Source organism: Leopardus geoffroyi, chromosome D2, assembly GCF_018350155.1.
Source record: "Leopardus geoffroyi isolate Oge1 chromosome D2, O.geoffroyi_Oge1_pat1.0, whole genome shotgun sequence".
NCBI classification, from domain to species: domain Eukaryota; kingdom Metazoa; phylum Chordata; class Mammalia; order Carnivora; family Felidae; genus Leopardus; species Leopardus geoffroyi.
In genome coordinates this window covers 13802213-13827925 of record NC_059334.1, presented here as the reverse complement: position 1 = coordinate 13827925, position 25713 = coordinate 13802213, and the positions used below count along the sequence as shown (strand labels likewise).

General features: G+C 49.3%; 2 long non-coding RNA genes across 5 annotated transcripts in view; both read right to left on the bottom strand.

Annotated features, from left to right (window-relative positions):
- LOC123576443 overlaps positions 1–1922 on the bottom strand; it is a 52871-nt gene extending 50949 nt beyond the window's left edge. Inside the window, exons 1-2 of one of the 4 annotated variants that reach the window (XR_006701388.1) lie at positions 1557–1922; positions 896–933 (exon numbers count right to left, since the gene is read on the bottom strand). This is a non-coding gene — a long non-coding RNA (uncharacterized LOC123576443). The other 3 variants (XR_006701391.1, XR_006701394.1, XR_006701389.1) reach the window with 3 other exon arrangements.
- Positions 1923–10620: 8698 nt separating this feature from the next.
- LOC123576442 lies at positions 10621–13807 on the bottom strand. Its single transcript, XR_006701387.1, has 3 exons — positions 13423–13807; positions 12902–12957; positions 10621–11729 (listed from the first exon to the last, which is right to left on the bottom strand). It is a non-coding gene; the product is annotated as an uncharacterized LOC123576442 (long non-coding RNA).
- Between the last annotated feature and the right edge of the window lie 11906 nt (positions 13808–25713).

Here is a 25713-nt window from a genome sequence, read left to right as displayed (position 1 = left end):
CCCTGACTGGAGTCCCGCGATTATCTCCCTGTATTTCAGTGGAACGTAATATTGAAATACAATATTTATTTTTTGCTTGCACACAGAATATTCCGGTTCAGCTTTGCAACCAACAACTAGAGAGATGACAACACAGAACCGTAACCATACCTGTGAATTCCACCACAGAAGCACCGTCGGGAATCGGCACAGAGCACCCCCCTTCCCACTACTGGCTGGAGCTAGGCTAACCTGGGGATGAGGGTCTAACGCGGGGTGAGAGCAGATGCCCTGCTGCAGTCAGGAAGCCCGCGGGGTGCAGCCCAGCCCTGCGATAGCAGGGTAGAAGCATCCCAGAAAGAAAGCGTGCCTCTGTCCAAGGCCTACCCATCATGCAACTTCATGCAAACCACAAAGGATACTTTTATTCCCGGCCAACTGTACAACCTTGACTTCAACTCTAATGCCGCACTGCTCCAGGAAGCAACCAGGATAGAAATGAGCCATGAAGCAGGCCAGGCCTCCAGAAAGTGCCCTGTCCAGAACCTCCCACCCCCCAGAAGTGAGCAGGGCAGAGCCACCAGAGGGTAAGAAGAGCCACCAGCCAAGCAGGAAACCCTTTCTGGGATCTTGCTGTGTTTGAGTGCTGTTAACACTCCCGGTAGACCGAGGGGGTTAAGATCCTGTCCTGAGACCCGAGGCTTAGACAGCCCCACACTCACAAGAACAAAAATGTTGCTAATGTCCACACGGCCCCCTCAGCCACTAGGGATCCAGTGCTCAGGGCTGGCAAAGCCTCACTCATCACCCTAATGTCCACTCCTGTGCCCAACACAGCTCGGGCCCCAGGCAACAGCTTCTCCATGGCTTCTCCGTATCTTGTGTCCTATGTCCTCGGGAAAAAAGAAAAACTCACCGCCTGCAAGACATGAAGGTCTGTGGGTCGTACTGTGGCTGCAGATACAAGGCAAGATGGTCTTCCAGAGCGCAGGGAGGATTTGACCGGCAGACACATGCAGGGGAGAGAAAACACAAGCAAATTAACCGGTCAGCTCTTTCCCCTCCGACCCTCCACTTCCCAGGAGAACTACTCATCCATTTCCTGGCTGCAACTCCTGGTCCTGTGGCTACTGGGGAATTACCACGATATTTGCGCCAACATGGCGGCTGAGAAACGTGATGATGCGCCTCACAATTCCTGTCACCCTCAACCCCGTGTCTGTGTGGGTCTAAACAGTCCGTGTGCGATGCATGATACGGATCCCTCCTGTTAGCCACTGGGTGAGAGTCGGAAGCTAGCAATACGAAGCATGATCGGCATGAATATTTAATCAGATTTCAGTTTTTAGAAAATTAAACTTAAAATTCAGTTTTCTTTAAATAATTTTGTCGTACCATTTTCCACATTTATTAATTATAATCTGTATTTTTCCCTTTCCCGTTTTAATTTTTATATTTTGTAGGAAAAAGTAACTTTCTTTGAAAATACGTATGAAAAATTAATTTTGATATTTTTACATGTACTTCACACTTTTTATGAAACACACCCACGTGTTGCATATTTTAAATACACTTACATTTTTTAAATCCTTGAGCTCACTGCCGTCGACAGAACAAACTTATGTGAGCACATTTGTCACAATGACAGAATTCGTGACCATGCTGAGCCGAAGACAAAAATTTAAGGAAATAAACATGAAATAATTACAAATTATGCGCCTTCATTTTGTTAGTCATTCAAACAGAACAAAGGAACGTTTAAGCACGTGCAGTCATCGTTAATGCAGCCGCTTTGGGACAGCTGCCAAACTTTGGTCATGTACAAATCACAGCCTTACACGTTTTTCAGTTGTCCTTATGAATGTGTGGGTTTTTTTTAAAGTTCATTTATATTTATTTTGAGAGAGAGAGAGAGAGCGAGCACAGGTAAGGGGCAGAGAGGGGGAGAGAGAGAATCCCAAGCCGGTTCCACGCTGTCAGCACAGAGCCCACTTTGAGTCCTCTATACCCTCCCCCTGCCCCTCCCCTGCTCACGTGAGTGTGCACTCTCTCTCTCAAAAATAAATAAACATTAAAAAAAAAAAGTAAGAAGACAGAGCATACTTTATTTAACCGTTGGTAGGCTGATTTATATTCCTAAATACCGGGACACACGATGGTCCCCAATTGTACCTGTCCAGAGCTCTGCTAACGCCCAGAGTCAAGCCCACAAGTCTGGAGAGGATTCAGCCACATGCATTTACAAACACGGAAGACAGACGCCATTATACATTTTCCTTTATTTAAAAAAAAAAATTTAATGTTTATTCATTTTTTTTTTTATTTTTTAACATTTATTTTTGAGACAGAGAGAGACAGAGCATGAACGGGGGAGGGGCAGAGAGAGAGGGAGACACAGAATCGGAAGCAGGCTCCAGGCTCTGAGCCATCAGCCCAGAGCCCGACGTGGGGCTCGAACTCACGGACCGCGAGATCGTGACCTGAGCTGAAGTCGGACGCTCAACCGACTGAGCCACCCAGGCGCCCCAATGTTTATTCATTTTTGAGAGAGAGAGAGACAGAGCGTGATCAGGGGAGGAGCAGAGAGAGAGGGAGACACAGAATGTGAAGCAGGCTCCAGGCCCTGAGCTGTCAGCACAGAGCCTGACTCGAGGCTCAAACCCACAAACCGTGAGATCACGACATCAGCTGAAGTCAGACACTTAACCGACTGAGCCACCCAGGTACGCCTTATACGTTCTCCTTCAAATAACCACCTTTAAGTAACTTCAAAACACCTCCAGCTTTTGTGCATAGGAATTTCTTTGGGCCTTTACAATAACCTTTCTCACCATCTTGCCGAGTAAAGCACCCCAGCACAGGCTCAGTGCCCGACACAGAGATCTCCCGTAAATATTTGTTGACCGAACGCACTTTACCGACCACGGATTGTGCTCTGGCTTCGACCCCTCTATGCTGCCCGCACCTCATTCATTACCTGTAGGAAGAGAACACGAAACCTCAGCAGAATGTGAATGAATCCCGGATGGTTCAATCGACAGCTTGTAAATCCCCCCGAAAGGAATGGTGACTTCCATTTCACTCATGTGTCACAATCGGACACCTACTGTAAGCTGTCACCATCACCCTCAGGCACGGGTGGTGCCATCTCCGCAGAAACAGGGGTCCCGACCGTCGTACTGTGACATCTCTTGGACAGCCTGCATCACAGGGCACTGGAGCCACAGAGCCTTCCCCTCATTTCGGGAAGAAAAAGCACGGCCGCGTGTGCAGCTGTGCTATGTCACCGAGCACGTCCCCGAGAGGACATGAAGAGGCTGTAGGTGGAAGCAGAAAACAACACAACAACCCAAGCTGGAGAAAAATAGCTGAGCTTCACGTCGAGAGACGATGCATTTTCAGCCGGCCACACGCTGTGCACGGGTTGCCGATGGCTCACACTCAGATTGATCTGGAAGTGACAGAACCACCGGGTAATTTCACCAGGCAACAAAACACGCCAAACCACCGTTTTCTTATCTGCACAAAACAGATCCATTTCTCCCAAACGGCCAAGAATGGTACTGTCTTTGCCCCCAAAGCCGTGCTTCCCAAGATTTTGCACAAAAGGGCACACATATGAAATCGTATTTGTGTGGGCCCCTCCACCCCGGGATAGATGGGAGGCTGTCGCTCAAAGCAGAAAGTGATCAGCTGGGGATCTTTGGTTGCACATGCTCCTTCCTGACCCCCGAAGAAGGCCAGCGTGGTGGTGGGGGGGGAGGGGGTTGCACTGTATTGGCACAGCCGAAACCCATTTGGCTCATGCCTCAGTCCATCATGAAGTCCCAAAAAGCCAATGGAGAGAGGTCCTTTGTAATTCTAGGATGCAAGGCTCACCAGGGGAGGGGATTAGGAAGGACCCACCAGGAATTATGTGAGGAGGCACTGCCTTCTTGGGCAAGTGCATGGCCAAGCACAGCCCTGTCCTTTGTAGGAAAACAGGATCCATGGTAGAAAAGCATAAGAGAGGCCGTGAGAGGCTTTATTCCGGGCCTCCTCTTTGCCCAGCCCAAATGAGCTCCTGCACATCTCAGATTCTCTGCTGAGCTCTGCCAATTCTCCCTCGACCGAAAGAATGGGGGCGCCCTTGTTGGTGGCTGTGCCATCCTGAGACACTGCCTGGAGAGCCCCTGTATGTTTAGCCTTTCATCTCTAGAGTAAAAGGAATTTTTAGAGCAATCACAGTACCAGTAAGTAGGAAGCGTGTTGTAAGGAAGGAAAATGGTTTGCAGATCGATAGGATTAAGAAAGTAGGTGCTCCTAAATTCATAGCAAGCCTCCGGAGTGGCCCCAAAGGTGACCGATTACAAGTGTTGATTAAATTGCGCTTCTGAGCAAATCTTGAGAGGATAAGACAAAAATAATGCCTGAAAAGCATTTTTATGTCCTGATTAAAAGTCAGGCATGCAGTGGATCAGACACCCAGAGCAAATCAGTTTTTAAAACTCCCCTCTCTATGCGGCCAAGTTATTCATCTAAGAATCCCATAATAATCGGTAATAGCCATTACCCTCTTGATGAGTTCGTTAGCTTTAAAATGAACCATTAACAATTGAGAAAGAGAAATGAATGCCAGTGTGAAAAACAGCGCTTGGACTCCGTGAAACATTTCATGTATGAACTAATATTTGCACTACCAACTAAAAATGTTACACCTTCCCATTCACCCTCGGCCTCGGCTGGGCTAAATTCTTAACATACACGAAATCGCCAAGCAGTCACGCGGATGACAGAATTGAGGTAGCTCAAGTACGTGTCTTTGTCTTTAAGATCACTGTACTACCATTCATCTTGTTTTGTTGTTGTTTTGTTTTGTTTTGTTTTTTTTAGGTACGCTCCACACTGGGAGTAGATTCCATGCCCAGCATGGAGCCCAACATGGGGCTTGAACTCAGGACACTGAGATCAAGACCTGAGCTGAGATCAAGAGTCAGGAGCTTAACCGATCGAGCCACCCAGAGGCCCCTACCGTTCTTTCTGAATCTAGCATTTCTTATTTGTCCTTTGAGAGATTCTATTCATGTATAAAACATACATACGTACATACATGTCACTTTTTCAAATATTTTTCAGTGTTCTGTATAGTCTTATTTCGCTGAATGCTGTATATTGGAGGTTATTTTTGTATCGTTATATATAGATCTGCCTTATTCTTGTTGATCATATTCCACTAAATTGATATACTATTTTTAAAAAGAGGAATATGTCACACCTCGGTAGGGGGCTGTTGGAGACAGGGACAGCACCCTAAGTGAGCTTGGATACTTCCAGACCATTATGATGAAGGTACTCCCGAAATAAACCGTGTGGCTGGGTAAGCATGTGTTCAGTGGGCGGGGGGGCCCAACTGCCTACTGGGAGTTCTCCAAGTGACCTTTCACAGAGAATACAATGTTTAGGAAAGGATAAGAAATAAAAATATGCCAAAAAGTCTATATATATTTTATTAAAACTCAACAGCCATTGTGCCAACTGTTGAGAACTTAGAATAACAACACTATTTTTGCGGGGAGGGATTTTTTATCAGATACTGTTTGAAATTGCCCACACGGTGCCTGGGTGGCCCAGTCAGTTATGTGTCTGACTCTTGATTTCGGCTCAGGTCATGATCTCACAGTTCGTGAGATCAAGCCCTGTGTTGGGCTCTGTGCTGACAGCACGGAGCCTGCTTGGGATTCTCTCTCTCTCTTTTTCCCTCTCTCTCTCTCTCTCCCCTCCCCGACTCGTGCTCTCTCACACTCTCTCTTTCTCAAAATAAATAAACTTTCAAAATAAAATACAATTGCTCCTAGATGGCGACCATAAAAAGTAGACTCACTTTTGGCTTTATTTTATTCTCAGTCTTAAAGTCCCTTCAGATAATGCACCCCGTCTTGCTTGCAACCAGCGGAAGATGGCCCTACCACTGCTCCCCTCCAGTTCCCCGCTGCGCTTGGCTGTGTCGTTGGTGTTCGTGTCGCAGCTTAAAATCAAAGCTCTACCCCTGTATTTATGAAAGCTGTCCAATCAGCTCCCTGTTTTGAAGCGACGTCACTAAAATGGATGGTGGAGGGTTTTCCCGTGACAAATCCCAATCTCCCCTATGCTGCCTCTTCTCCAGCACCAGCCAATTGACATAAAGGTTATGTACTTGAAAGGCAAAAGAGAAAACCATGCCTGTACGTTTCCGACTCTTGTCAGCGAATCCAGCACGGGTGCGGCTGCCGCGTGCCTACCGCCAAGAGCATTTTCTTCATCTTGTTGAACTCTGCGGACGCTGGGAAGTAGCTATAAAAATGATCAGCATCCCTGTTTTTCAGATAAGAGAGCGAAAGCTCGGAGAGGTGAAGTGATTTGGCCGTGGCCTCAATCCTGATCCGCACCCGGCTGGTTTAGCTCTCAACTGTCAGTGCGGGCCACTCAGTGTGCGTGCGAAACGTTAAATCTCTAACGTTCTAGAATGAACGTGTTCATCAGGTTTATTGGAAGATAAGAGGAGCAAAGCATTACTAAGACTCTGGCATGAAAGGCAGGCTCCCAGCTCCCCCTGGGCCACCAGGCATGAGGAACGAAGTCAGAAAGAACACATAGGAGGTGACAAGTGTCACTTAACCCTAATGGTTCAGAGGCGAACATCATGAATGCATCCTTCTCACAAACCTTGGTTGAGCACCTTGATTGTAACAAGTGCTTCCCCAGATGCCACAGCAGAAACATTTTCCCCTCCACCCCAGATGGGGTTGTCCGAGGAAGGCATCACCATGAGGAAATGTTGAAGCCCATGTGGCCCAGGCCAGATCTTAGAGAACTCACATTCCATGTGGAAAACAAGGGGGGAAAGTCTGGCTGTTTCCACAAGCTAGGGAGACAAGGGACTTCATCCAATTATAGGCTTCCTCCTTGAGAATTCGTTTTCCATCAAAGATACACTTGGCCTTGGGGTTGGCCAACCCCTTACTCACAGCATTGGCTTGGTGATTTTGTGTCAGGCTGTTGGTCCTGGACCTAACGCTTTTATTTCCTCAGCTGCTCTCACCCCAAAGCACAGCCATTTCCAGAAACACTGGCAGCTTCCCAAGTACGAAGTCATAAGTTTCTAAGATTCTCTGGTGTATCCAGCACTCAAATTTCCCAGACCACCACCTTGACCGCAAGTCCCATTGTTCCCTGGACATCCATATGTTCCGGTGATTGGAACCTTGAGCTTTGGGACATTGGACCTGTTTCCCCTCCTGAAAGCAACTCCAAATCAGCCCTTAGCACAGCCTTCTCCCACAATGCCCTTGGTGGGAATGGTCTAAGTCCTTTATGACCAGTATGGAAAGTTATGTAGAAAACTGTAGCCATTACCTGGATACGTTTCGGCCAAAATAGCACTTGAGTCTGAGATACTGGAGAGCTGAGACTTTAAAGGGGTTCTTGGGGACTTTTCCTGATTCCCCCTCAAATGATCCATATGACAGTCATGATTCCCCATTTCTCCCTTGTATAGCCCAGTCTGGGTTGCAGAGGCATTTAGTGCCCCCTCTACTCAGAATCCCTCGTAGACCCCAGAGCTCCATGAAGGGACTTCCATGAGAAAAGAGAAAGGCATTGTCTCTCTCCTGCCTTCCGTGTACCACAACTGCCTGTGCCCACCCCACTCTGTGGTGGCTGCCCCCTCCCTTGTTCAACCTCTGAGTTTTCACTTTTTGCAAAGTCAGTCCTTCCTTGGATGGAAACCACCCGTTGCTTCAATAGCCCAAGGAAAAACTCCTTCCTTTGGGGCATCCATGGAGTCTGCCTTGTCCAGTGACCCTAGAGTTGTCAGAGCTGGTCCAGTGAGCTTCTCCTTATCATGCCATTGGGAATTGGGCTCCTTTGAAGAGACTGCTCTGTGCCCACCAGAGTGCTGCTCCCAGATGGGCTTCCTGAGGAAACTGAGGCTCAGAGAGTTGAAATGGCTCATCTAGGGTCACTTAGGCAGCAACGGTGAAAAACCCAGCCCCACACCATGTCTCTCAGCCAAGGCTGTGTCCTCATTCATTATATCGTTAGATATGCCCTGAGTTTGGCTTCAATGACCTCCAGAGCTCCGCTCAGACACCTTTCTCTCCTGATTCCATTTCTTCTTTAGTTTTGTCAGTGGTTCTGTCTCTTCCCACATGAATCTTTCTACAACAAAGTCACTCAACAGTTCCTAAGAGTCACTGGAGTACCCCGTATATTGCAGAGCCCTGTGCCAAACAAGTTCCATGAAACGTCTAGAAAAAGACTCCTTGTTTCTGCCTCACGGCATTTCCTCCATGCCCTTCCAGCCCATCCAAATCCTCCCCACCCTTTCAGGGCTGGCTTGGGGTCCCCTAGAGCTCTGCTGCCTGGTACAATAGCCACTCACCACTGGTGGCCACTGAGCACTTGAACCGTGGCTGGTTTGAATTGAGATGAGCTAAAAGTGTAAAATACACATACCAGATTGCAAAGACTTAGTATGAGAAAAAGAATGTAAAACATTCTCAGTAATAATTTTTGTATCGATTACGTACAAAAATGACAACATTTGAGTATGTAGGGCTCAATGAAACAAACACCTAAAATTAATTTCACCAGTTTCCTTTTGCATTTTTTTAAATGTGGCAACTAAAAAATCCAAAATTACATATGTGGCTTGCCTTGTATTTCTACCGGGCAAAGATGCTTTAGAAAGAGAGAGTATTTTTAGTCCAAGAGAGGCAGGGAATCATTCTTCATTCACCAAAAAAGTCAAGGAGCAGACATTCACTAAATACATGAAGAATAAAAGCAAAGCATTGTGCTCGTTATTACGGGGGGTACACATTTAGTAAGACAGGTTCCTGCTCTACAAGGGCTTGCATTGTCAAGGACTAGAAGCTCATACAAATTGCTGGGTTCCCAAATGGCCATAGGACAACACTAACTGAGGTAAAATTGCACACTTTGGGGATATATAGGTAGAGGCAGGTTGGGGGGACTTCACAGCACAGGAGGAGTTTTTAGGATATCAGTTTTTGGATTCTCCAATGAAAACCAAAATAACAATAGCTTGAGAAAGACAGTGAGAGAGAGGGAGGGAGGGAGGGAGGAAACTTTCGTTTTCCCTCAGATTATTGCTTGGACGCCAATTATCCAGGACTGATGGGACAGTTGCACCATGTTGAGAACCCAGGCACCTTCCATCTTGTTGCTCTGCCAAGATACCAAGTCCTGACACCAAGTTCACGTTCCTGCCAGCAAGAAGGGCGGAAGGAGCCAGTTCTGAGTCACACAGCTGCACTTAGCTTTAGGGATGGCTCGGAATGTTTCACTTTTTGCCATGAGTCCAGCTCAAGCTCAGGGTGTCTATGACCACCAGAATCAGAAGAGAATGGATCTTGCAGAGTAGCTCACATTCTCTGCCACAAAGGGATTATCTGGGCCGAACCAGGATGAATGGATAGGATTTACTGGGTGGGGATTTAAGAGATGCCAGCCTGCAGGAACCTCATTAACAAAAACACCACAGTGTGAGAGCATCTGACAAGTTTGAGGGAAGACTGAGTGAAACATGAAGGAGATGCCTCGGTCTGACATAAAGAATCGGAACTCTTTGGAATGTCCTCTGTACAGCCAGAAGCACTATTCGGTCTCCTGGGTTATTTCTCAAGCGAAGCTGGGTGTTCCTTTAAAGCTCCAGGGATATCCGTCACCTGGAAAGGAAGCAAGCTAAGGGTGGGGACCCACAGAGCCGCTGAGCCTGTGCAGACAAGGACCAAACAAGACATACAGGACTAGAGGATCCCCAAGTGTGGGCACAACAAAGTCATCCTAACCAGGAAAAGCCTCAGTAGGCATAGAGACCATGGATTTCCCATGTCACCGGATCCCTAAGTTTGGTTAAGTCAGGTTTGGAATCTCCCCAATGAATCTGTCATTAATCACCTGTACAGGTAGCTTGTGCCTACCATATGTTTGCAGTCTGTCTCCTGTCGCTAGCTAGAATATGCCATGAATAAGGTCAAGAGCTTTTGTTTGTTGCCTGCGGGATCCCCAGCATGTAGAACATAGCAGGGACTCAGTAAATATTTGTTAGATGAATGAATGAATAAATCATCAGCACCCACGGTAAAACCCCTGTGTAACACCAAAGAAGACATTTGAGAATGTGACGCTCTTGTGACAACTTTGCTGCAAGAAATAAGAGAGGTCATATTTGTTGCTCCATAATTTCCCATTAGCCAGACTTCTTATTTGTTTTCCCCACAGCGCTCTGAGAAGGGCATTGTTCCCATCTCAAATGAAGACACTGAACCTCAGTAAACCTGCAGTTGACCCTGAACAACAAGGGTTTGAAATGTGGGGTCCACTTACGCGTGGATTTCCTATACTGCCGAACTAGAAATGTATTTTCTCTTCCTTATGATTTTCTTAATAGCATTTTCTTTTCTCTAGCTTACTTTATTGTAACAGTATGCAGGGGTGCCTGGGTGGCTCAGTCAGTTATGTGTCCAACTCTTGAACTCAGCTCCGGTCATGATCTTACAGTACGTGGGTTCGAGCTCCGCATCGGGCTCCACATTAATGGTGCAGAGCCAGCTTGGGATTCTCTCTCTCTCCCTCTCTCTCTGCCCCTACCCAGCTCGTTCTGCCTGTCTCTCTCTGTCAAAGTAGATAATAAATTTTTTTTTTTAAAAACGAATACAGTATATAATACATATCATATACAAAATATGTGCTAATCGACTGTCTGTGTCATCGGTAAGACTTCCGGTCAACAGTAGGCTATTAGTAGTAAGTCTGGGGGGCAGTCAAAAACTATGCACAGATATTCAACTGCGAGAGGGTCAGTGCCCCTAACCCTTGCGTTGTTCAAGGGTCAACTGTGAGTGCCTTGCCTAAGGTCACTGAGGGAGGAAGAGAGAAGTCTGAGATTCAAACTTTCAGCTCCAGAACTACTGTTCTTTCTGCCTGTTTCTTTTCTTGCATAACACTCCCAAGATTTTCGATCAATGTCTCCACTACAGATAAACCCACACCAGAGGCTCCAATGTCCCCGCCCCAGCCGATGTGAAAATCTGTTGGTCGGGTATCACGTGACCCGCCTCAGGAAAAGAACTGGCCTTGCCCGAGACCACGGTGGGTACCAGGTACTGTAGTAGATACTTTCCACGCAATGCCCTCTTCCGTGTTCACACAACCCCATGAGGCTGGGACTATCACTTAGCTCCGTTTGGGGAATGAGTAGGATTCTGAAACCGCCTTTGCTTTTCCTCCAGGTGCCAAATCCCTGAACTGCTAAACGAGAATGGGGTAATCCTGGTATTCGGAGCTAGTGAGTAACTTTGCCAAAGTCTGTATGAGCAGCTGGAAAAAACACTAGGAGAGACGCATGTACCAGCCAAGGAAAAACTCTTGTGGTTGGTAAATAATGCAGGATCTGTATGGTGGGTTCCAGACAGAAAGGGAGATTTAATTTCTCCTTATGCATTTTTCTTATTAAAAAAAAAAAAAGAGTTTCAGCACTGAGCGTTTTAATCACAGCATCGTGGCATATGTGTGGTGCTGACATCTGGAAATATTTAGCAGTACCACAAACAAATAGTTAAGGAGTTCACCCAGAGCATCCAACACCAATGTGACTCTAACCCAGATTCCTAGCAGCACCTATCAAGAGTGAAGGAGCGTGAAATTCCTGCATACATCTCACCTTCCTCTGTACCAGCCACAAACACAGTTGGATCCGACTCCTGGGCCTGGAAGAGACAGGGGGAGATCCTGGTATGTTTCCCACCGGCAGGATCAGTGGGACCTGGCAGAGCCCCTCTTCCCCATAGATGCTATGGAATGGGCTGGGCAGACTCACCAGCTTCAGTTCCAGATGGAGCTAGACATTGCCACACACACACACACACACACACACACACACACCCTGGCCAGGGCCTGCTGGGCCTTCTTCCCTACTGGGCCGGACCAGCCCCTTCCCCTGTACTTCCAAACCCAGGCTGCTACTCTGGGTTACTCCAGTTCAGCCGATGCACCTTGCCTGCTATTTCCATTGTCATCGGGGCTTTCAGAGTCTTTGGGACACTCCTGTTGCCCCAGGATTACCAAACTGTTCCACCAAAGAACACACGTACCCAAACAAAATCTGAATCCCCTCCTCTTCCAGCTCTGCCGGACCCCAATCCCACCCCAACCTGGCCCTCCTCGGCTTTTGCTCTTTAGTTTCATAGAGAGAATGTTGGGAGATTATATCAGGTCCCTGGATAAACTTGCGTATGTCCCTTCACTACAGAATTAAACTCATGCTCCTCCCCAAACTTACTTTCCTTTCTATATTTAGTCCTGACTCAGTGATTAGCAATGCTGTCTGCTCAAAGATAGAAACCAAGAGGCCACCTCAGACTCCTCCTTCCCCCTCATTGCCTCCATATCCAAAGAAATACCAAGTCCAATGACTTTTTTTTTATCCTAAAAAACTTCTCACAGTTGTGCCCTCCTACCTATCTGCCTCTGTTAGCTCTCAAATAATTATTACAATACCCTCTGAGTTGGACCTCTAGCCCCTAATGCCTACAACAGTCTTCCTCAAACATGAATTGGATTACGAGCTTCTCCTCCTTGGAAGCCTTCGTTGACTTCCCAAGTGAGTGATGAATGATCTTCTCTCCTGGGAAATGTAGCCCAGCTCTCCAGCCTTTCTCCTCTCTCTCCCTCCTGGCTTTAATCTCCAGATCAAAGGGCTCCAACCAAGGTCTTGCAACTAAGGGCTGCAAAGTCCATGAGCCACTGAGATGTGCAAAACGCCCGGCATATGCATGGTTTCTAGAGCGATTTCCAATCGTGTTCTAAGGGTTCTCAAGAGTCCATAACTTGAACAGAAGTCACGAATGCCTTCTCATGTGGCATTCCTTCACAGGCTTACCTCCACTCGTCTCCCACGTAGCTTGTCAGAAACATCCACACATATTTGACCATAACCTAGGGTAAGAAATCGATTTTATTTATATATAAAACAGAACCAAACCTTTACCGAAAAGTTCTTAAGCTTACTATATCCTACGCATGTTAATCCTTCCTATTTTTGCTATTCCCATTTTTTAATACTGTGACCGCTTAAACTCATTTTACAACCCACCCGCCAATGGATCCAACCTGCAGTTTAAAATTTAGGTCTTGGTACTATATCGTCTTTGTGGTTCTCTATTATTTTTTGTCTTGACTCCCAACTGGACTGTAAACTCCTTGAGGGCAGGGATCATGATATACACATTTTCAATATTGCCCATAGCACAGAGTAAGTGCCTTAGAAATGCAGGAAATCCCCTGGAAAGAATGTGGGAAGGCCCTGAAACAAAGGTTTCCTCGGTATAGAAACTGCCAACTATTTTATGTATGGGGATGTAAAAATAATGATTTAATGGAAAAGAATTCCCTGGGCCGTACCTGGGAGTAAGGTGGGGTCGTTGTGGTGTTGGTTTAGTGTAATCACCGTCCACGAAGTCCAGTCTGGGTTTATGCAGTAGGAAATACATGGGCCCATGAATAGCTCAGCAGAACAATAAAGCCTAAACACTGTGAGGTCTCTCTCCCACTAGACGTAGGAGAAAAAAACTAAATTATTAATGGAATTAAAACGCGGCTTTGCAGAAGACACAGGGGTGAGGAAGTAACTTTTTTTTTATTATTAAATCTATCGATCAGTCTTTGAGAATTTGTCATTCTCTGCTATACCAGGCAGAGGATTTTATTTTATTTTTATTTTTTTAACGTTTATTTATTTTGGGGGGAGAGAGAGACAGAGAACAAGTGGGGGAGGGGCAGAGAGCAGGAGACACAGAATCCCAAACAGACTCCAGGCTCTGAGCTGTCAGCACAAAGCCCTATATGGGGCTCAAACTCATGAACCACGAGATCATGACCCGAGCCGAAGTCAGACGCTCAACCGACTGAGCCACCCAGGTGCCCACCCGGGCAGAGGATTTTAAATACATGAAGCCATCCCTCCAGAGCTTGATAAACCAGTAAACGTGTGGAAACCAACAGACCGAAATGGCTAAGGGTTCAGCTGCGGGTACGGACACTAAGGGGAAAGTTCAGGAAAGGAGATCTTATACCCCACAGAGCGAAATTCTTCCTTCCGCCCCAAAGCTAACTAAGGTGCGGGTGTTACCTTGGCATAAACATCAATATCACAGGAAAACAGAGGCTGGATAAGCCGGACGACCTTTGTCAACCGCAGTGTCTGCTCCCAAGGGCAGGAAGGCGGCGCTGGCCGGTTTGTGGAGGGAACAGGTGCTGCCACGTGGGAGGTCGCTCCGCCCCCCAGCCCACAGAGCTCCCCACGCGAGAGGGAGAGTGCCTCCTCTCTCCCACAGAGATGCCCCTTGGCAGCATTCATGGGGCTAGGCTGCTCCCCAGCTTGAGGATCCCACCTGACCCCCAAGCCCCATCACACACAGACCCGGAGGCACATCACCCCAACTGGTACGACCCTGTTCTCCTGACCCCCGAAGTGAGAAGACAATCCCCGCCTTGAGGAGGTGCTGAGATCGCGGGCATTCAGGACCTAGAACACAGCATGCGCTCAGTCGAGGGCAGGTGCTGTTTCTCTGGATTTTGTTCGCTTTGTTGATTGACTTACACTGCACGCACTCCTGCCTTTGTCGCTCTGGGCCGCCAAAGAGTGTGAGGGCTGAGAGGGAAACTGACGCAGCTCCAGAAAGGAAGCCCGGCCCTGGACATCAGCCCAGCCCAGAGGCACACACCTTGAGCACGCTGGAGCCCGCACCATAGCAGCAATGGCAGTAACGGGGACGGCCCAGGCCCCCGGGACATAGGACGTGAGGAAGTCGACTTGAATAAACACCAGCAGTTCACGTTCAAGTGTACTTTGGCTGAGACGCCAGCCCATCACACTTCCATTACCGGTAGCGCCTGCTTCTCCCCGACGCCCCCAGTCCGCACCCACGCTGACGGCTCAGGAGCAAGGTGATTCGCCCTTTGGACACGAAGGGGGAGTCCCTGGTTCACATCCTGCTGCTGATGCTTTCCGGAGGCCAGCGTGCTCTCTGCATTCCTGAGTCCAGAAGCATGAGAACAGGAGGAAATGTCCAGCCTGGCATACTTCAGTAAAACAAAATAAACTCAGCTACAAGTAGTTACAAAACTGCTCTCCGGGGAGCGGTTCCCGCCTCCGACACACTCCCCGGAGACCCATGCTTTTAAAAAGAGATTTAAAATTCCCACCCTATAGTAAATGCTCTTTCAGTCACGACGCAGCAAAACCGTGGCCCCACCATGAACTCACACTGCCTTCCTCCCTGCTCACCGCTGCCTCTAAGCCCTGACAGATTTCCCTTGGGTTTAGGGTGGCTTTTTTGTTTGTGTGTTTCTTAGGTTTTTTGGCCCAGTGCATTTAAGTGCAGCCTACTCCCTGCAATTTGATATTTGCCTTGTGGACAACCTCGTGCCATTCAACGCAGATAACCCAATCACAGCACGCTGTGGCCAGCTTGCCCCGCTCCTAAGAAAAGCTAACGATGACCCCGCACAGGAGCACGGGGCCTGAGACCTTCCACTTGGTTCCCACCCTGCACGTGAAAGAGGGAGTGAGAAGAAAGACACGCGACCTCTCCCCAAACGCAACTGTGGCAAAGATTGCTGGTGGCCTGACAAAACCATCTTTGGAGACTCTCTACCTGGGCGGGCACCTGGCCGCCCAGAATAGAGGTTACATCCCAGCCTCTTCTGCAGCCATAGAAGTTCTAGATAATGGAATGTAAGCAGAAGTGTCCTGTGGCTGCATTTTTGTTTTGTTCTCTGCTTTTCCCCCTCTTTCTGCCTGCTGCCTGAAACGCGGGTGCTGCCATCTTGGACCAGGAGAAAGAGAGTCAAGGGCCAAGCGAGGGCCAAGTGGAGGGTCGGGGAAGGCTGGGCCCTAAGGATTCCGCGGATCGCTTCCCCCTGGGCTCAGTTTATGTGAGACAGAAATAAACTCCTATCTGGTTTAAGCCGCGGTGATACTGAATTTTCTGAATCTTGGAATTGAATCCCGCCCTCCTCATTCCAACAGTTCCATCTCAGGACAAAGTCACCACTGAAAACGGCTGGCAGGTCTAAACCACTACGGTCCATCTACAAAGCTATTCTTTTTTTTTTTTTTTTTTTTTAATTTTTTTTTTTTAACGTTTATTTATTTTTGAGACAGAGAGAGACAGAGCATGAACGAGGGAGGGGCAGAGAGAGAGGGAGACACAGAATCGGAAACAGGCTCCAGGCTCCGAGCCATCAGCCCAGAGCCCGACGCGGGGCTCGAACTCACGGACCGCGAGATCGTGACCTGAGCCGAAGTCGGACGCTCAACCGACTGAGCCACCCAGGCGCCCCCAAAGCTATTCTTCACAGCGAGCGCCGAAAAATACACGTTGTCACTAAAGCTACCTGAGATGGTTTCTAGAACAGCAGAGCCACAAGTTCACCCGTTCGTTTATCCACTGTCCCACGTGTGCACTCGGTGCCGGGTGCTGGGACGGATCCCGGAGGTACAGACATAAACAGGAGGGACTGGGCCCTGTCCTCCCAGGAAGTGCTCCCACCCTCACAGGGAAGAGAAGCCAGAGAACAAGCAACGAGATGAGGGGAGGAAAGCGTGAAAAGGACAGCGTGGTGTGGAGATTCAGCCCTGTGAGGAAGCCCATCCGCTGACAAGCACGACCATGTATCCCTCGCTTGTCAGACTCACTTTCATGGGAGGAGAGGGCAGTCTGCAGGGAGGAAAAATGGGTGGGCAGGCCAAGGGAGAAACGTGCACGAGATCAGGGCAAAGGGGAAGTCACCACCACTGTGCTGGGCCACCTCCACGTCCCGGGCCAGGTGTGGGTACAGGCCACTGGCTTCTCCTCTAGGTGCAGTGCGGACAGACATAGGCCACTGTGTCCCCTTGGGAGTGACTTGGCCTTTGTTCTCTTCTGCTTTGTAATGCTTCCTCCCCCAGCACCTGCCCCGCTTGCCTACAGAGACCTCAGAACCAACGCTCCATCAGGGAACAGCCCTCTCTAGACATCTCCCCACTCGGCTGTCTGGTTCGCACTCAGCCCTGTCCTCTGATCCCCACCAATGTCCCCTCCAGAACCTCACTCCCCAGGCTTCTCCCATCATGGTGTAAGGGTGCATCCCTCTATTTTTTAAAAATGTTTATTTATTTTTGAGACAGAGAGAGAGAGAGAAAATTCGAGAGCTGGGGAGAAGCAGAGAGAGAGAGAGAGAGAGAGAGAATCCCAAGCAGGCTCTGTGCTGTCAGAGCAGGCCCTGATGCAGGGCTGGAACCCATGACACTGTGAGATCATGACCTGAGCCTAAATCAAGAGTCAGAGGGTTAACTGACCAGGCCATCCAGGAGCCCCAGGGCTCATCCTTCTAATCAATCTCCAATTCCTTTTCTAATCATTCTGCTTCCCTTTCCAGATATTGATGCTGTGACATCCAAAGAAAAGCGATAGAATCTTTGCAGGTTCAAGGGAGACATAAGAATCAGGACAAGTAAATGCAATGAACGAGTCTGAACTGGATTGTGGAAGGAGGGTGGGGAGTGTTATAAAAACATTATCGGGACCTTCCTTGGTGACATGTGAATATCGACTTCATGTGAGATCATAGCATTGGATGAGATCATCATGTCAAGGTTATAGAAGAGCAAGGCCCTCTTGGGAGATATTTGCTGGAGTATTTCAGGGTGAACAGCCATATTGTCTGCAACATAATCCCAAACAGTTCAGCAAAATAAAATGCGAATAATATGTATTCAAAGAGAGAGAGAGAGAAAAATCTGCATGAAAGGTATATAGATGTTCCTTGTACTGTTCTTGCAACTTTTCTGAGGAAAAGAAAAATTCTTTTCTAAGAATTTCTTTCAACATACAAAGTGGGGGTGCCTGGATGGCTCTGTTGGTTAAGCGTCCAACTTTGGCTCAGTTCAAGTTCTAGAGGCTCATGGGTTCAAGCTCCACGTCGGGCTCTGCGCTGAGAGTGAGGAGTCTGCTTGGGATTCTCTCTCTCCTTCTCTCTCTCTGCCCCTTCCCTGCTCATGCTTTCTCTCTGTCTCTCTCAAAACAAATTTTTTTTTTAATTTTTTTTTTTCAACCTTTATTTATTTTTTGGGGGACAGAGAGAGACAGAGCATGAACAGGGGAGGGGCAGAGAGAGGGAGACACAGAATCGGAAACAGGCTCCAGGCTCTGAGCCATCAGCCCAGAGCCCGACGCGGGGCTCGAACCCACGGACCGCGAGATCGTGACCTGGCTGAAGTCGGATGCTTAACCGACTGCGCCACCCAGGCGCCCCTCTCAAAATAAATTTTAAATAACTACAAAGTAAAGAGAAACATCTTAAAGATTAGAGAGAAAGAAGAAGAAAAGAAGGAACCCAGAGGCAGGCGTGGAGGTATTACCAAAAGAAGAGTCTGAGAGTCGCCTGGGTGGCTCAGTCAGTTGAGCGTCCGACTTCAACTCATAATCTCATGGTTCGTGAGTTTGAGCCCCGCATCGGGCTCTGTGCTGACCGCTCGGAGCCTGGAGCCTGCTTCGGGTTCTGTGTCTCCCTCTCTCTCTGCTCCTCCCCTGCTCATGCTCTGACTCTCAAAAATAAATACACATTTAAAATAATATAAGAATAATAAATAAAATCTTAAGAAGAGTTTGAAAGAGCTAAAAGGTCACCCAGAAGGGAGATGACCACGGGAGACGTGGTCTAGTCTGAGAAGCCCTCAAGACCGGGGACAGAGCCTCATGGTTTCCCGGGCTCCAGACCCCAGCCTCCCCGCATGATAACAACCCTCCTTAACTTTGTTTGCCCTGCTATTTATAGAGCGACTGCTTTCTACATAAGGCCCCGAAATAGAAATGTTAAAAGAGTGGCTGGTGCCTCACGGGAACCTAATAAAACGTCTGTTTCCAAACAGTCCTGCTTCTGTCATAAATATTCTGTGTTTCTTGCTCCTTCCTACTTTATTAGCAGGCGCATTTGCATCAAAACGGGACTCCGTTTATTAAGAATTTATCTCTCCCTGCTGTTTACCACCTGCCTGAAGATTCACGGGGCCGCCTGGGACGTCGCCCACGATGGGGTCACACTGGCCTTAAGCCCAAAGGTGAGGGGCGCCCGGCCAGCCCAGTGAAGACTCAAAGAGGGATGCCGTGTTCTGGGGCCTCAGCAAACTGAACCTAAAAGCTGATGGGCTCGCACCCATGTACATGAGTGACGTTGCTGGCCGTGTCCCTGGGGAAGGCTTGGTGGGATCCGGGGAGGGCAGCCCCCATTGGCTGGCAGACAGATCCTCAGATGGCCTGTAGGGTCTGCTTGCCCCCAAGACTTCCGGGTCCCTTCATCTTTCCAATTTATCGTTGGATGGTGTCTTAATTTGCTCAAGCAGATTACCACAGACTGTGGCTTAAACGAGAGACATTTCTTTCTGGAGGTTGGAGGCCCGAGATCAAGAGGCTGGCCCGTGGGGTTCCTGGTAAGAGCTCTCCTCTTGGCTTGCAGATGGCCGCCTTTTCTCTGCGTCCTCACATCTGGACTGTGGGAGGGGGCAAGTGAGAGGGGGCTCTCCGGTGTCTCTTCTTACAGGGACACTAATCCCATCAGGTCAGGGCCCCACCCTAATGACCCTATTTCACCTTAACTGCCTCCATAAAGGCCCTGTCTCCAAATACAGTCCCATTGGGGGTTGGGGCTTCCACATATGAATTGAGTGGGGACACCGTTCAGCCCCGAACAGACGAGCTGTCGCTGAGGCCCCCAAACCCTTCTTTTGGTGAGAACCAAGGCTGCCCCCTCCTTTCGGCTGCCTTCGGGCCTTGCCTACCATCTCCCCCCTCTTTGCCAGATCGTGGCCTCGGCCTACCTCACACTGAGGGGACCGAGGGCCAGACCAGAGGCAAGGTGGCTGGACAGGCCCAAGGCGCTGCATGTGGGAAGCAGGCAGGGGCGCAGGCTGCCAGTCAGGTTGGGCCCTGTACGTGTAAGCCCCGTCCGGGCTCCGACCCTCCTCAACCCAGGGCAGCCTCTGCCCAGGAACTGACCGTGAGAGAGCCACCGAGTGACCCCGGCGCTGGGCACTCAAGGGCTCTGAAGGGCTCCGAGCACAGCAGTCCTCACGTGTGATTGCCATTCAGCTTTTTTGCTCATTGTTGCATGCCTAACAATCGGGAATGTTTTACTTGGAACCGGCGTGCAATCCCATCATGCTCTACTTCCTTTGTACCGAACAAGTGTTATTTAATGGGGCAGTTTTGATTGTTTTGGAGATAGGCACATATTTGGAAAGAGGAGGGGTTTGTGTGCCTTGATTATATTGGCCGGCTTCCTTTATTTTTTCTGGGAAATCCTTCTTCCCGTGTGTAGAGAGGGTAAGTCTCACAGAACCGCACAACAGAGCACATGAGACCCTTGCCCCCCCCTCCTGGGGCAGTTTCATCCCAGCCTGCCCGCTCGGGGTCCTGGGAGGCCAAGGGGCAGGGGCAGGGGCTGAGTCAGTGGCGCCTCGGGAAGCTGTAACGTCACACTTAGGTGAAGCCATCCACGTGAGCTGGCCTGTCTGCTCGGTACTGGAGACGGGGACATATCAAATTCCGAGTGGGCTCCAAAGGCCTCGTGCTGGCCCCGGGTCAGCACAAGCGTCTGGGGCCCCCTCCCTTCCCTTTCCGCTCCTTTCCTTCAGCTCTCCCCCGCCCCCCTCCACCGGGAGGCCTTTCCTCTCTCACGGAATGTCAGCCTTCAATGGAAGAATGACCATTGTTCCTTCTCGGGGAAGAGGCCTTCATGACCGCTGTCCTTTCTCGCATCCTGTTCCTGGATTCTGAGTCCCACTGTGGGGCCGCCTAGGCTTTCTGCCCACCTGGGAGCCCGCCTGCCCTGGGATTTGCACCCCCCCCCCCTCCCTTGCGCTCTCCTTCTCCCCCAGCCAGCTGGCTCTGGCCTTTCTCCTCTCCCCTCTTCAGGGCCACCAGACTCCTTGTGGGGAAGCGTCCTCCAGGGGTGGGGGTGGGGAGGCACCTACCTGGGCGGCTCTGCCTTCTGCTTCCCCATCTTCATGCTCTGTGCATCATGGGACACACTTGTCCAGGACCTCATGTGAAAAGACCCACAGCCAGCTCCCCCACCAGGGTCCTGGGTGCTTCTTGGTGGCACCATCTGGGATGCAGACCGCAGAGGGCTCGCTGACTCACCAGGGATGGAGGTGACTGTCTCCCATGTCTTTCGGGGCAAAAGGAGGCCTAGTCGGCGTCATGTCTCACAGACTCACAAAGTCCCCTGCTTTCTCGCCAGCCCCTAGTCCCGGGGAGCCATTTCTGCAGGCTGATTACCCCCCGGGGACCCAAGGACACCAGGCCTGTGTCCTGCTCCACCCCCCAAGTCCCAAGGCCGGGGACAGGGGTGGCTGGCTTGGGAGCTGGAATCTAGAACGTTACTTCTATTTCTGCAGCTACACTTTCTCTTCACCATCTGTAAGTTCAGTTCCTTCTGAACCCTCAAAAAGTCGAATGTGAGCACTTCCCTACACGCAGATATAGGCATGGAACCCAAGGATCTTTCACGGAAAACACCAAACCTGGAAGGTGGCCCTGAGAACGTTCTCTGACCCCTGTGCGTGTCCAGCTCGTCTCCTGCTTGGGGGCCACGGCGCGAGCGAGGGCAGGAGGAAGGTCTTTGCACACAGCTTCTTGTACGGTGCGCTTCCTGTCCTCTGCCAGTCTCCTCCTCGCCAACCTCACCGGGAGAGAGAGAGAGAGAGAGAGAGATGTGCTTCCCAGCTTTTGTAATTTCATTTTCCTGCCGTTACGAAATGTCCTAGTAAGCCCACCCTTCAGCCAAGCTCAAAGGAAAATCAGTAGCGTTTCCATCCCTGGACACAAAGCATACCTGCCGGAGCAGGGGGGAGCTCCCCTGCTCGGGGTCCCCAGGGCACGTCCTGTTTGGACCCCATCCCCAAATCGACCTCCTCCCCTTCTCCCCAAGGAAGGGTGTGGAGGTAGAGGCTAGAGCCCCCACGGGACCCAGCCAGGCCGCGGCCAGCACCCACACGAGGCCAGCGGTCCCCTTCAGACACAGGATGTCAGGTCAGCGCAAGCCAGAGGCCTTGGGACCGAGCCCCGGGCCAGAAAACTACACTGGCTGAGATATTTCTTAGAAACAAAAGAGCCGGCGGCCCCTCTGTGACGGAATAGTCAGCTGGGAGCAGCGTGCAGATTAACCGCCGTGTGTCAGAGGTTGTACCCGATTCAGAGACACCGTGGCCCTGTTTCTTTCATGCTCAAGGGAACAAGAGGCCTGGAGAGGCCCAGTGTTGACCCAGACCAGGAGTCACAGCTGGAAGGGAGAAACGCTCTGAATCTAATCTAAGGGCTTCTGTTTCCTTCTGTTAATGGGCTCCCTAATCCAGGGCTCTCCTCCCCCTGGGGCCCCTCCTTGGCCAGGGTGACTCGCTACTATGCCAGCATATGCAGACGGCCTCAACGGTAGGGTCTCTGCTTGCTCTCCATTAGGAACCTTCCCACCATGGCCCACGACTGTCACAAATGCTGGTGCTTTCCAGGGGTTTCTCCCTCCACCCAACCTCCTTCTGCAAGAGAGCTCCTCTTCTGCTCCATGATTCCAATCACCTGCTGCTTTCCATGGCTCATGCCTCTAGCACGAATTTCTCCTCTGAGCCCCAAACCAGATGCCCAGATTTCTACTGGACAATGGATTCTCATCTCAACATGCCCCAGAACCAACTGTTCACCTTTCCCCCCATTCCCTCCCCAGAGAATAGGACCCCCATCCACCTGGCCACCCAAACCAGCAACCTGAATTTACTCACCATCCAGGTCCTGTAGATTCCACCTTTTGTGAGTTTGTTTCGACCCTCTCCTCTCCACCCCCACCACAATGGCACTGTCTCCCCAGGCTTCAGCACCTCTCTCGTCTGAACTCACACATCCCTCCAGCCTTCCTCTGGGCTTAATTTCTTCATCCAACCTCAGCAAAGCCACCGGAGTATCCCTCTAAAACAGGAAGTTCTGGTCACATTATCCCCCAGCTTGTACCTTCAATGGCTCTCTCTGGCCCATTGGGAATCATATCCAGCCTCATCCTGCCCTAGGCCCCTCTTGTTCCTAATCTCCAGCTACACTGAAGGCCTGTCCTTTCCCAAACATGGCCTTATCCCCCACTCAAGTGTCTCTGCCTACCCTGTTCCCTCCTCACCCCTCCCAAGAGATCCACAGCAGAGATCTTTCTCTCTTTCTTTCTCAAGCCTCCATTCAAGAAGGCCCTCTCCCATGAAAACACTTCCTGACACAACAGAACACATCAGTAGTGCTCACTGCTTCAGGGCGAAGGGGCCCACATCTCATGGCTTTGTTTTCTCTTCATCTGTTCCATCTTGATGGACATTTGGGCTGTTCCCAGTTTAGGGCTAGTACACATAGTGCTGCTATGAGCATCCTTGTGCTTGTATACTGGTGCGTGTATTACCTCCAAGCCTTTCCTTTCCTTGTGGAAAAGTTTTAAATTATGGATTCGATCTGTTTAACAGTTATTAGACTGGTTAAGATTCATATTTTCCTTATGTCCATTTCGTAAACTGTGTTTTATAGGAATTTACCATGTATCTGAATTTTCAAATGTAATGGCATTTTACTGAAGGTGGGCTCTGTTGTGATGTCTCCTTAACATGCCTAACATTAATGATGTTTACCTGTTCTTTCTCCCCCCACCCCCTTGTTCAGTCTTGCTAGGGCTTTATTTTTTCAATCAGTTTTATTATTCTTTCCAAATAATCTTTTAGTTTTGTCGATGTTTCCTATTTTATGAGTGTTTTCCACTTCATTAAATTATTCATTTGTCTCCTTTTTTTCTTCTTTTTCCTTTCTTTTGGGTTCAGCTACTGGACTGTAAACTCCTTGAAGGCAAATGTTATGTCTTGGCTGTTACATTTAGATGTTACATTATCAGCCTAGCATAGTGTCTGGCACATAGAAAATGTATAGTAAACCTTTAGGGAAGGAGATGAGAAAAGGAAAGGAGGAAAAAAGAAGAAGAAGGAAGGGAGAGAGTTGAAAGGGCAATAGAACGGGAATATAAACTGCCCATATGTCTGTTGGTTTAGTTGTAAGACACCTGCATATTTCTACGTACGTGGGTGGGTGGGTGTGTGATATACTAGGGCCCTTTAATTTAAACATTCGGCTGTTGTGACTCCAATGCAGCTCATGGTGTGAATCCTAAAGATACCTTTTCCTTGGAAGGTCTCATAGAGTGTTACTCAGCACATACCAGGAATCAGGTCCCATGCTTGACACTAGACAGGCAAACATAAACAAGGACTGGCTTCTGCCCTTCAAAAGCTCAGAAGAAAAATCTGGACAGTAAACAAGTGGACTCAATCTGGCCAGCGCCTGTTTTGTAAATAAAGTTTTATTGGAACACATCCATGCCATTCAACTGTGGCTACTTTCACGCTACAACCAAGTTGAGTAGCTGTGACAAAGACACAGGGCCCTCAAAGCAAGAAGTATTTACCATCTGGACCTTTGCAAAACGTATCTGCCCACTTGCCCGAGATAATAGACCCCGAAAGCTAAGCCATGGCCTTGTCCACCACGGACGGAGCAATCCCTGGCCCATGTGTGAATGCTCAGCAAATGTGTTCTCAAGGTCCCAGGAACTTTCTGGAGTTGGGCTGAATGGTGGGTATGAATCATTCATTATCTGGTAAGTGTGTACCTTTTCCTCCAAGCAAATGCGGCACAATACCCAGCAGGTATCAGTGACCTCTCTGTAAACTCATCAGCTTATCCCAGGCAGGACCTCCTCCAGAGATCTCCTCCAGGCCCCTCATGGCATGTGGCCCGAGTTGAGCAAATCTTGAGACCCAGAAGCAAAAACCAAGGTTCCTATAGAGAAGTAAGGGTGGCCGTGTAGTATCCACACCACACTGCTAACTTCAGTCTCCACGGCCTTATCTTCTCTCTTTTTTTAATGTTATTTATCTTTGAGAGAGAGAGGCAGAGCGTGAGTGAGGGAGAGGCAGAGAGAGAGGGAGACACAGAATCCGAAGCAGGCTCCGGGCTCTGAGCTGTCGGCACAGAGCCCGACGCGGGGCTTGAACCCACAAACTGCGAGATCATGACCTGAGCTGAAGTCGGAGGCTTAACCGACTGAGCCACCCAAGCGCCCCTCCACGACCTTATCTTAAATCAAAAATTCCACCAGAAGAAACTTCTTCCTTCAGCCAGGGTTGCATTAACAATAGTCTCAGAACTTACGCTCAGGACAACCTCAGAGACGTTCAGTTCTCCTGCTCTGGGCATTTAGTGACCATCCAGGTGAATAAAAAGGCAAGGACAAAGGCTGGGACAGGAAAGTCCCACTGACCCCTCCAGTACTGGAGACACACAAATGACTTTCCAAAGCTACACCTTCTCTGAAATGGACATACTGTCTTGACAGAACGATAGGAGGTATTCATCCTCTGAGACAAAGAAGTATTTACAGCAGGCAGGGCTGCAAACTATTAAAAATTCAATCTGTGAGGGCACCTCTGGATGGCTCAGTCAGCTCAGTGTCTGACTTGGTTTTGGCTCAGGTCACGATCTTATGGTTCGTGAGTTCAAACCCCACTGTCAGTGCAGAGCCTGCTTGGGATTCTCTCTCTCTCCCTCTCTCTGCGCCCCCCTCACTTGCTTTCTCTCT